Here is a 9,765-nt window from a genome sequence, read left to right as displayed (position 1 = left end):
GCCTTGAACTATTAAGGCCAGGCGCAGTACTCCTATAAAGGCTGACGCTAGCAACCACATTTGCTCCAGCGCAAGTGAATATCGATACGCATACATTTCTCATCCCCTCTCAGACATACAGATATCAGCCAGCCAGCGCAGGCATGTCTTACCCACACCACCACGAGGGCGAGTATTATAATGGGCAGGCACCATCCGCCGCCTTCAGCTATGAACGAGAAGAAGGCTATGGATATGGCCGCCCTTCCACAAGGAACTTTAAACACTTTTCCATATAGTAAAAAAAGAGAAATTTTCTAGATACTTATCAAAGTATCTAGAAAAAGTCTCAACTAGTAAAAGTGGAACACTTTACAAGTTAGTGATCTAGTAAAATATTTCTATATAGAAAATTTTTAAAATTCCTAGTTGATCTAGTAAAATATTCCTAGATAAGAAAACTAGTTGAAACCATACATATAGTAAAATTTTCCTATAGAAAAAAACTGGTCGGAACCATTAATACAAGCCATTATCACACTAATATATCATGTTAAGAAAACTAATCACAATTTGTTCACAATGTTGTATTGTTAGCAATAGAATTATGATTGAATCCACTAAAAAAATTGTCTTGAACACTACATTCTCTTTGCTTCACCATGTTCTAGAGCACCTAAGGTAGGTCTAGAGTTGTCATCCTCTTCCGATCTGCTCCACCGTTAAAAAAATTAAGTCTTATTAGCTCTTCCTAAGCCTCCCTTCCTTTTTTTTGAAATGCAGATCCTTGCTGCTTCACCCACAATGTTGTCCCTAGATGCATTTTGTGTTTACAATTACCAAGGATATCAAAAGGCTTAAACATGCACATAGCAAAAAAAGCTCAAAGCAACAAGAGAAGACCTACCATTTTTAGTAAACTTCCTTCCCTTGATCCTAAAAGCACTGCAATCTCCCATAGCTCCACAACATAGATCTACTCTACTGGTTGTATGCTTCAAACCCTGTAGTCCTATCCACAACAAGATAAATAATGAAATGATATTTAAATTATTTGCTCATGGAACCATATTGTATCATACTTACTAATGGGGATAAATGTAATGCCCATCCAAATCAATGCATACTCTTGTGAGAATATGCATTGTGGGAATATGCAAAGCTATCTACACTCTCAAACAATAAGGTTATGCTAGTGTTGAGTTTGCCCACAAGATAGAAATCCAATATATTAAAGTATCATACGAAGTCAAATTTATTTAGCTTACCACTACATGCAAATAGGATATCAAAACCCTCAAGTTACATTCTTCATTTTCAACGTTTTAGCAAGTTGTTAGATAGTGGATGAAACGTACAAATCCATCAAGCTCAAATTCAACCAATCTAACCTTTTATTGGGCTTGCTACAACCAAAGTAGCAAGAGGTGCATCTAATGTAAGAGCACCAAAGTAGCAATAGATGTATCTTCTATGGATTTCCTTCATAAACCTTGTGGTGGTAGTCCAGGGTTTGATATGCTTCCCCTCCTCCAAGCACCTTGTTGGCATTGCCCGTGTCTAGAAGAGATGCTACCATGACCACTCTAACTCCATAGGCAAAAGCTGCTAGATAGAACAAGCCTCTCAATAGTGAGGTTTCAAGTGCGCATAGGCTTCATCTAAAATATTAGACAAATATTCACAAGAAATAAGCCTTGATTTGCTCAAATGCTAGCTAAACATTGATACTATTATTACAAATGATGATGTCAATGAAAAATGTCCTATAAGCAAGCCAAATTCCACAAGAAGTTAGATTGGTCTTAGCAATTGAATATCCAAGGTGAACTAAAGTACCAATCCATAGATAGTCTCAAGAGAACTCAAGTACCAATCCATAGGGGGTGCTTCAAAGGAGAAAGGCATGCACTGTGTTGTTAATTGTTGTCCTAAAAAAAGAAGGCATGCACTGTGTTGTTAATTGTTGTCCTAAAAAAAGTTTTGATAGTGATTGTGCATCAAAATTAAGATTTTTGTTGGTGAAAATTGGTACCTGAGCAATGTAGGGATCAATAACTTCAAATGATGTGTTGCTGCTCCCTCAGCCATAACCTGTTTGAAGAGTTAAAATTAGCACCATGTAAAGTTGTAGCTTGCGATCCTTCACATGATGACTGCAAATTTTGGAGTTAGTATACTAATAGCATTATAAAGAAACCAAATTCATTGTTTATACACTCATACAGACAAAGCTTTTAGTTGGTTACACCTTGACACCACCTAATACTACAAAATCATAGAAAAACCTATCAATACTGTTTTACAAAATCATAAGGCAGCCCCTCCCAGCTTGACGTGCCCATCCTTACTTATCCTTGGCCTTATCCACCCCTCTCCTTCCTAGTGTATAGCTTTCTGTACATGATACATCAGCTCCCTGCCCTGTTATTCCTTCCCGAGCTTTGTCTTAGACTTTCCTACCCATCACTTCAGCCTTTTCTGGAAAAATAAAGTGTGGCTAATTGTATTATTAACAACCATTGAAGAACTACCAAGGGCTCAACAACATAGCTGGAGCTGAAAGCTAACATCACACATCATGAATACAAGGCCTCCCATGGCCATTTGGGGGGGTTGGGAAAGAGAAGCCAAGGAGCTAGGCAAACCAGGTATGAAGGATCTTGGCAGCTTACATTCAAGTCACAGTCTCCATGAACAGGCTTGGTAATTTTCTTAGGGATGATGAGCTGCCTGAAGATGCAGTTCAGAGGTTAAATCTCAGTGTTGCTGAGTTCGCCATCAAAATCACTGATTGTACCATGTCATGGAATCCTGAATCTCCAAAACCTACATTGAGCAACATTAACATTGCATTCAAAGCTGGTGAGAAGATAGCAGTATGTGGGGCTGTTGGCTCAGGAAAGTCTTCTCTACTTTGTGCAATCCTTGGAGAGATTCCGAAGTTGTCTAGAGATGTTCAAGTAGTGGGCACCACTGCTTATGTTGCCCATAATGCCTGGATTCAATGTGGAACAATTCGTGATAACATTCTGTTTGGGAAGCCATATGATAAAGTGCGATATCAGAAAACACTGAAAGCTTGTGCTCTTGAAAAGGACATTCAGAGTTTCTCTTTTGGTGATCTTACAGAGATTGGAGAAAGGGGTCTTAATATGGGTGGGGGTCAAAAGCAGAGAATTCAACTCGCAAGGGCTGTCTACAATGATGCAGATATTTATCTGCTGGATGACTCCTTTAGTGCTGTAGATGCACATATGACAGCTGCTCTATTCAATGATTGTGTAATGGGAGAAATGGTGTTAAATGTCCCATTTTGAAAAGCTGTGGATACAAGGACGTCCAAACTTGCATTTCTACTGTGACCAGAAGAGGAGACAGACAGCTGTGTTGCATTGTTCCAATGGCCAATCACATTTAATTTCCATCCTACCACATTAACAATCTCAAATTCAGACCGTACAAGGTCACCTTTCACACCTACTTCTATAAGACCTGAAGTTCCAGGAAACTTTGTTTGCAGGATTTTTGTGCGTAGCAGTGGTCCTTCACTTAGGATTTTCAGCCTTCCAAGCTCTGAAGTACCCCCTGACTCTGTCCTTAGGATGGTAAAATCTTTGAAAGTGAAATTGAAACCATCATTAAGAAAGCTATTTAAGGCATGAGCAATCATCCAAGTTGCATCATAAGCATACAGACCATATATATGGGGTCCATTAGAATTGTTGCTCCAATTCTTCCACTTGGAAAGAAACGATAGGAATTCAGGTGACTCAGAATAATAGGCCCTTGTCCCAATAACACCCTCTAAAGTGTTGAGAGCATCAGTATCAAGCTCTGTAGAACCCAAGGCGCCAGCTATTGAGTCCGTTATAATCCACACATAGCCAGCAGTCATCATACCAAGATATTTGGCCTCAGAAAAGAGCATGAATCCAAGATACTGTGGCATATGAACGACAAAAATCCGTGTCTGCATTGCAGCCAACTCTATGAGAATGCTACCAATACCTGTCCTGTTGATATCTGGAGGAAAATCTTCCTTTTGCACTAGCCTAGCTCCTACAGACCCAAGTGCATCACTCAAAGCTGCAGCTCCATTTGTTCCTAAGTCATCATCTATGTACAAAGCAACCACCTCCCTCCAGCCATAATTTCCCATGAATGCTGCTATTGCTTCCATTTTTACAGAATCTGTATGAGCTATTCGGGAAAAGTATGGATACTGAAACTCTGAAAGAGCTGGATCTGTTGCAGCAAATGACAGCAGAGGGGTTTGTGTGGAACCACCTAAATGTGCAACAAAATGTGAAACTGATGTGGATTATGGGCCAACAACTGCCACCACCTCTTGTCGCAGAAGTTCCATTGCGGCGGCGGTGCCTAAAAAGGCACTGCAATTGGAGTCCAGGATATGAAGGATGATCTTTGATCGGTTCAGCAATCTACTGTCCTTGTTGATTTCAGAGACCGCTAGCTCTATTGCAGACTTTGCAATCCCTCCAGGCCTGCTGACCACTTATTGCGGACTTGAGCCTCATCCCAACTGGATGGCAACAGGTCATACCATGGCTAATTTGAACAATCCACAGGCCTTAATCAAGGGCTTGATCACCATGTCTCAAACTGTAGCATCCTTTGGACCATTTACTGTGCACCACCGGCGCAATACATCAATGATGGTGAGAAGGATTAAACTGCTCACCATGCTTTTTGAAGAATTAAGCATTTCCCAGGCTCCCCTGCCTTCATCATCTTTGATATGCCTTAAACAGCTCAGCTTCACCATTAGAACAGCTGAACTCTTACTCAAAGATTGCTTGGAGTGCAACAGCATGTGGCAGATAGTCTACAACGAAGCCATTGTTCATCAGCTCAAGAGAATTGCTGAAGCTATGGATCAGGCCTTGGATGTCTTTCCCTTACAGCTCATGGACATACCCGAAGAGCTCCGCGAGCAAATAGAATTGGTTCATGTACAATTGAAGAGAACGAAAATTATCAAGAAGGCAGCTGACGAGAGAGTTTGTTTAGCGCTGCTGTCTGCAATTCATGACATCTCGAGGCTATGGAGTTATATCACACCAGATCTTGCCATAAAGAGATTAGGTTATTGGAACAAGAGATACATAACCAAGCATACACAGGCAAACTTGCTACTTTATCAACCATCAGCAAGCTGATCACATTCTTGTGGTATGCCACATGTGTCATCTATGGCCAAGGCAGCCCTAAAAACTGCTACTTAGCTGCCCTTAATCCACACCTAGATAAAATTGCCAATCAAGCTTCTATAGCCAACATTAGTGATGATGACTTAAATTCAAGGGATTTAATTCTACCTGATGAATTTAGGTGCCCAGTCTCTCTTGGACTGATGACTGATCCTGTGGTGGTGGCAACTGGCCATACTGGTGCGCAGATCGGACGCAGGTAGCTCACGTAGTGAATTCCCAAAGGTCCCCAAGAACAAAGCACTCTACTTTTTAGCACAAAAACCAATGTAAAAACAAGCACGACATGAGACAAGAGACAAATTGGGTTGAATCTCCCCCATGCCTTGTGTGAGCGCTTCACAAAGCATGTATTTAATATATATTTCCAATCTTTTTGCTCAAAAATAGCCCAATTACAAAAATATGACAAGCTTTTAGCTTTTGAGTTTGCTTTCTACCAAAAATAGGAAAATAAAGCTAATGGACGGTGCCCAAAGAGTCTGGCACGCCCAATCTCAATGTTCAAATAAAAATAACATATCCAGGCGCATAAGCGCATACAAAATAATAATAAATAATCGATGTCTCTATAGACATAATCAAAATATAGGCGTGGCGCCTATCAAAATATAGTCCAAAGATCAGAAACCCGCTAGACTCCAATGCTTTCCTCCGCCACTGCTGCTATCTCTACACATCAACTGAAGCATTCACAATCGTTAGTAAAATAACACAATTAAACCGACAAAAGTGAATACCTAGCAGTCTTCAGCTACATAAATAAATCAACTGGTTAGAAATAAATCCTAACCTTAATTTATTACGAGTGCGCACTCTAAACTCATAAACGTTTATTAATTTAATATGCATTTTGCGGAATCACCCGCTATGGAATCACCCATGTACACACTAAATTAATGAAACGCCCGAAAAGGACAGGCGTCCCCATCAACTTCTCGCACAAAGAATCCTCTTTGCGTATGAGCCCCGGTCATCTAAGTTTACGGAATCCACCGTAAAAGGTGATTCCATAGCGGGTGATTCCGCAAAATGCATATTAAATTAATAAACGCCCGAAAAGGACAGGCGTCCCCATCAACTTCTCGCACAAAGAATCCTCTTTGCGTATGAGCCCCGGTCATCTAAGTTTACGGAATCCACCGTAAAACCTCACGGAATCCACCGTGGAATATGCCTCCTGGCATCACATACATATGACCGATGCTCAATAACAAGGTGGATCGAATCAAGCCACTCAACATGCCCCAAAAGTGGGCAAATACTCCTTCATGTCAGCTTGATTCCTAATTATGCATTAAGAAGTTTGATTAGCCAATGGTGTGCACAAAAGAGTCTCTCTCTTGGCAATGAATGTGGTGACAAAATAAATTTGAACTGCCAAGCAACAGATCGTAGCAATGTAACAATTACTCATTCAGCTCTAGAAGATGCCAGGACAACTGCTTCTTTTCTTGTGAGAAAATTAGCTATAGAATCACCTGAAATACAAAGGCAGGTAGCCTATGAAATAAGGTTGCTGGCAAAGAGTAGTGAGCACAACAGGATATGTATAGCAGAGGCGGGTGCTATACCCTTTCTTGTTTCTCTTCTATCCTCCAAAGACCCCCAAACCCAAGAGAATGTGATGACTGCATTGCTCAATGTATCCATCTATGATCACAACAAGGCCTTGATTATGGCTGCAGGTGTTGTGGATGCGATCGTGAGTGTCCTACCAACCGGCCAACACATGGAGTCCAGAGAGAATGCAGCTGCCACACTTTTCAGCCTTTCTCTGGTGAATGAATACAAGGTTGCAATAGGGAACCACCCACATGCTATCTCATCTTTGGTTGATCTACTAAGGCAAGGGAGTCCAAGAGGAAAGAAGGATGCAGCAACAGCCTTATTCAGTCTATCGATATTTGCAGGGAACAAGCCTAAGGTAGTGGTTGCTGGAGGTATCCCAATGCTTGTCAGTCTCTTGACTGATGGCAATGCAGGCTTAACTGATGATGCCCTGGCAGTGTTGGCCATATTAGCACCATGTGCAGAGGGCCTGATGGCTATAAGGAAGACTAGGTCCATACATTTGCTGGTAAAACTGTTAACATTTGGGTCCACCAAAGGGAAGGAGAACTCTACTGCAGTCCTCTTGGCTTTGTGAAAGAATGGAGGAGGAGAAGTTAAAAGATCTGTCTTGATCCTTCCTACTGCTCTCTCCTCTTTGCAAAGGCTAGCATTAGATGGTTCTCCTAGAGCCCAAAGAAAAGAATCCCTGCTTTTGAAGATTCTTAGAGAATCTGATATTGAGCAATAAAACACGTAACTGGGAGATAGTACCTGCTCAGATAAGATCATACACAAAACCCAAGTCCTAAATGTAGATTAAAGAGTTCTCTGCCATAAGTAGGTTCCAACCTACTTGTGAAGATCAATGTCTCCTTGACACACTCCATCACTGTGAGTAGGCATTAATTTTGCCTGCATCTTTCATTCATCCTGAATAACAAGCCATTCCTCTAAGCCAACATCATGGATCCTAACCTCATATCTTACCATTTTAAGACATCGCTACTGTCACATGGGCTTTCTCCTGCATTCAATAGGCACATGCTTTCTTGATTTCACTACTTTTTCATTTAGTGTCAATTGCAAGGTCTCAGTGGCGGAATAAATATTCTTTGAGATCTTCAAAGGCTACTTCAGCATTGTGTTGCGCTTGTTAAATGATTCAACAGTTGGAAGCCCTGAGAGTTACCATTAAATTGATCCCTTTTTTGTATTGAAGCATTCAATCTTAAAAGTTACAAAACATAAAGACTATCAAAAGCCATCGTACATGCTCAAAATATACCTGTATATCTTCTGGCTAATAAGGTCTGATGGCTAATAAGAGATAGGGCATTCGATGTGCTGAATTAATTAAGCAAGATAAGCATCCGGTGGACTGTATATCTTCTAGCCCTCAATCTTCTCGTGTGTCTGCCATGATGAGCCCTCTTCATGCCAAGAAACTGCTCCACAGTATTCAAACGACAGTCAACGCTGGACCTATCACAAGGTCGATGGACGCGATAATGGTCTTCATCTACTTCATGTGCAATATTGTTGCATGTAGTGGCAGAGCCCCTGCCCCATTGTTAGCCCTCGATTATGCACAGTCTGAATGAGTGCCCGCGCTGTTGTGAAAATAAAAAGAGAACTCTATTCTCTCTTTCCTTCTTTTAATGTGAAGGTTAGTATTTTGAGGTTCATGGAAAAATATGCTATTGGGCTCCAAAGCCTTCCCACAGGCTTCAAAAATTTGTCTTTCTAAGGAGCTTGTACCCCCAGTTTGAAGACATGCTCTCTCCTCCTCATCTTTCTACATGTTGCAAGCACTTCTCTTACAGTCTATCTAGATAGTAGATCATATTTGAGAATTCTTATTGGCCCAAATGGTGCTAATGTTAATGCCCTGATGACATTCCATAGGTTTAATATGTCTTTGTCCAATACACCTTTGTCCCCAAACAATGCCATCTTCATCATAACCTCTACATTAAGGCCTACAATTGTAATCCACCCTGTCACGTTCTTTTAGACAAAGCTTGCTTGCAAGGCAATGCCAGAGAACATGGAGAATTGACTCCCAAGATTGATGGCACATGACACACCATGCATGGATTTTTATAAACTTATTGAGCCTCTCCTTCATGTTTAGCTTCTGCATATACACCTTACATAGAGGGGTGTTCAATTTGTTTATGGAGTACTAGACCACACTTTTCTAGTGCATTTCTGCCATATCTTCCAATGTTCCCTAGGGAAGATGGATCTCCACTCCATCTACTGCTGCTTGAGGAACACATCATTCTTCCTGAATTCCAAATGTTTCTTATGCTTAGCTTGAATCACCTTTTTACCTCTAGCTATGACTTTCCCTTGAATTCCTCTTCGTATGAGTTTAAAATTTCTAACCATCTTCTCAGACTTTTCTTCTCCATGGCTTTGGAATTCTCTATTATCTTTTTTTGGGCCTACCCAATGCTCCTAATGATGATTTTTCCTTAGCATTTAAAATAAAGAAGATAGAGAATAAGGTATTTTGAATTTATTGTTTTGATCCTTTGTACCATTTGACTTCCTTTTCAAGTCGTATATTTCTTGAATATATCTTCTTTGAGTCCTTAATATCAAGGTGCTCCTAATTTCCCATCAAGCAAAGTATGTTACAGATGCATGAGGGATGCATGAGGAATAGACTCCCAAGTTGAGTCTAATATGCTTCTTGACATCAGAGTCTAGGGCATAGCTACTACTTAAGATGGATGCCTATTGAAACCCAAAACAACTTACTTGTACCAAGCTTCTCAAGAGGATTACCACACAACCTACTTGTACCAAGCTTCTCAAGAGGATAGGTTGAGGAGTGTACTAGATAGCCTACATGAACCAAGCTCAAAGGACTATGCCAGGGGACTATGTTCAGAGGACAATGTGGTGAACAATGCATTACATGAATTTATGCAATGAGGCTAAGTCTCCTCCTAGTGGTCTAGAATTGTACACATGCTTTAGTCATTTA

The 9,765-nt window shown here is 40.7% G+C and overlaps 1 long non-coding RNA gene and 2 pseudogenes across 1 annotated transcript; 1 reads left to right on the top strand and 2 right to left on the bottom strand.

The window, feature by feature from the left end:
* Positions 1-1,192: 1,192 nt before the first annotated feature.
* On the bottom strand, positions 1,193-8,330 carry LOC148029895 (uncharacterized). The gene is made up of 3 exons (XR_015692110.1): positions 8,053-8,330; positions 2,015-2,073; positions 1,193-1,584 (listed from the first exon to the last, which is right to left on the bottom strand). It is a non-coding gene; the product is annotated as an uncharacterized LOC148029895 (long non-coding RNA).
* LOC148029897 (glutamate receptor 3.5-like) lies at positions 2,948-4,544 on the bottom strand (annotated as a pseudogene).
* Positions 4,548-7,515, top strand: LOC148029896 (U-box domain-containing protein 1-like; annotated as a pseudogene).
* Positions 8,331-9,765: the final 1,435 nt, after the last annotated feature.

The sequence above is a fragment of the Lygodium microphyllum genome, chromosome 10 (assembly GCF_053477565.2).
Source record: "Lygodium microphyllum isolate KBCC chromosome 10, Lygodium_microphyllum_v1.1.10, whole genome shotgun sequence".
Taxonomy (NCBI): domain Eukaryota; kingdom Viridiplantae; phylum Streptophyta; class Polypodiopsida; order Schizaeales; family Lygodiaceae; genus Lygodium; species Lygodium microphyllum.
The sequence above is the reverse complement of the archived record's forward strand: the minus strand, read 5'-3'. Positions and strand labels throughout refer to the sequence as shown.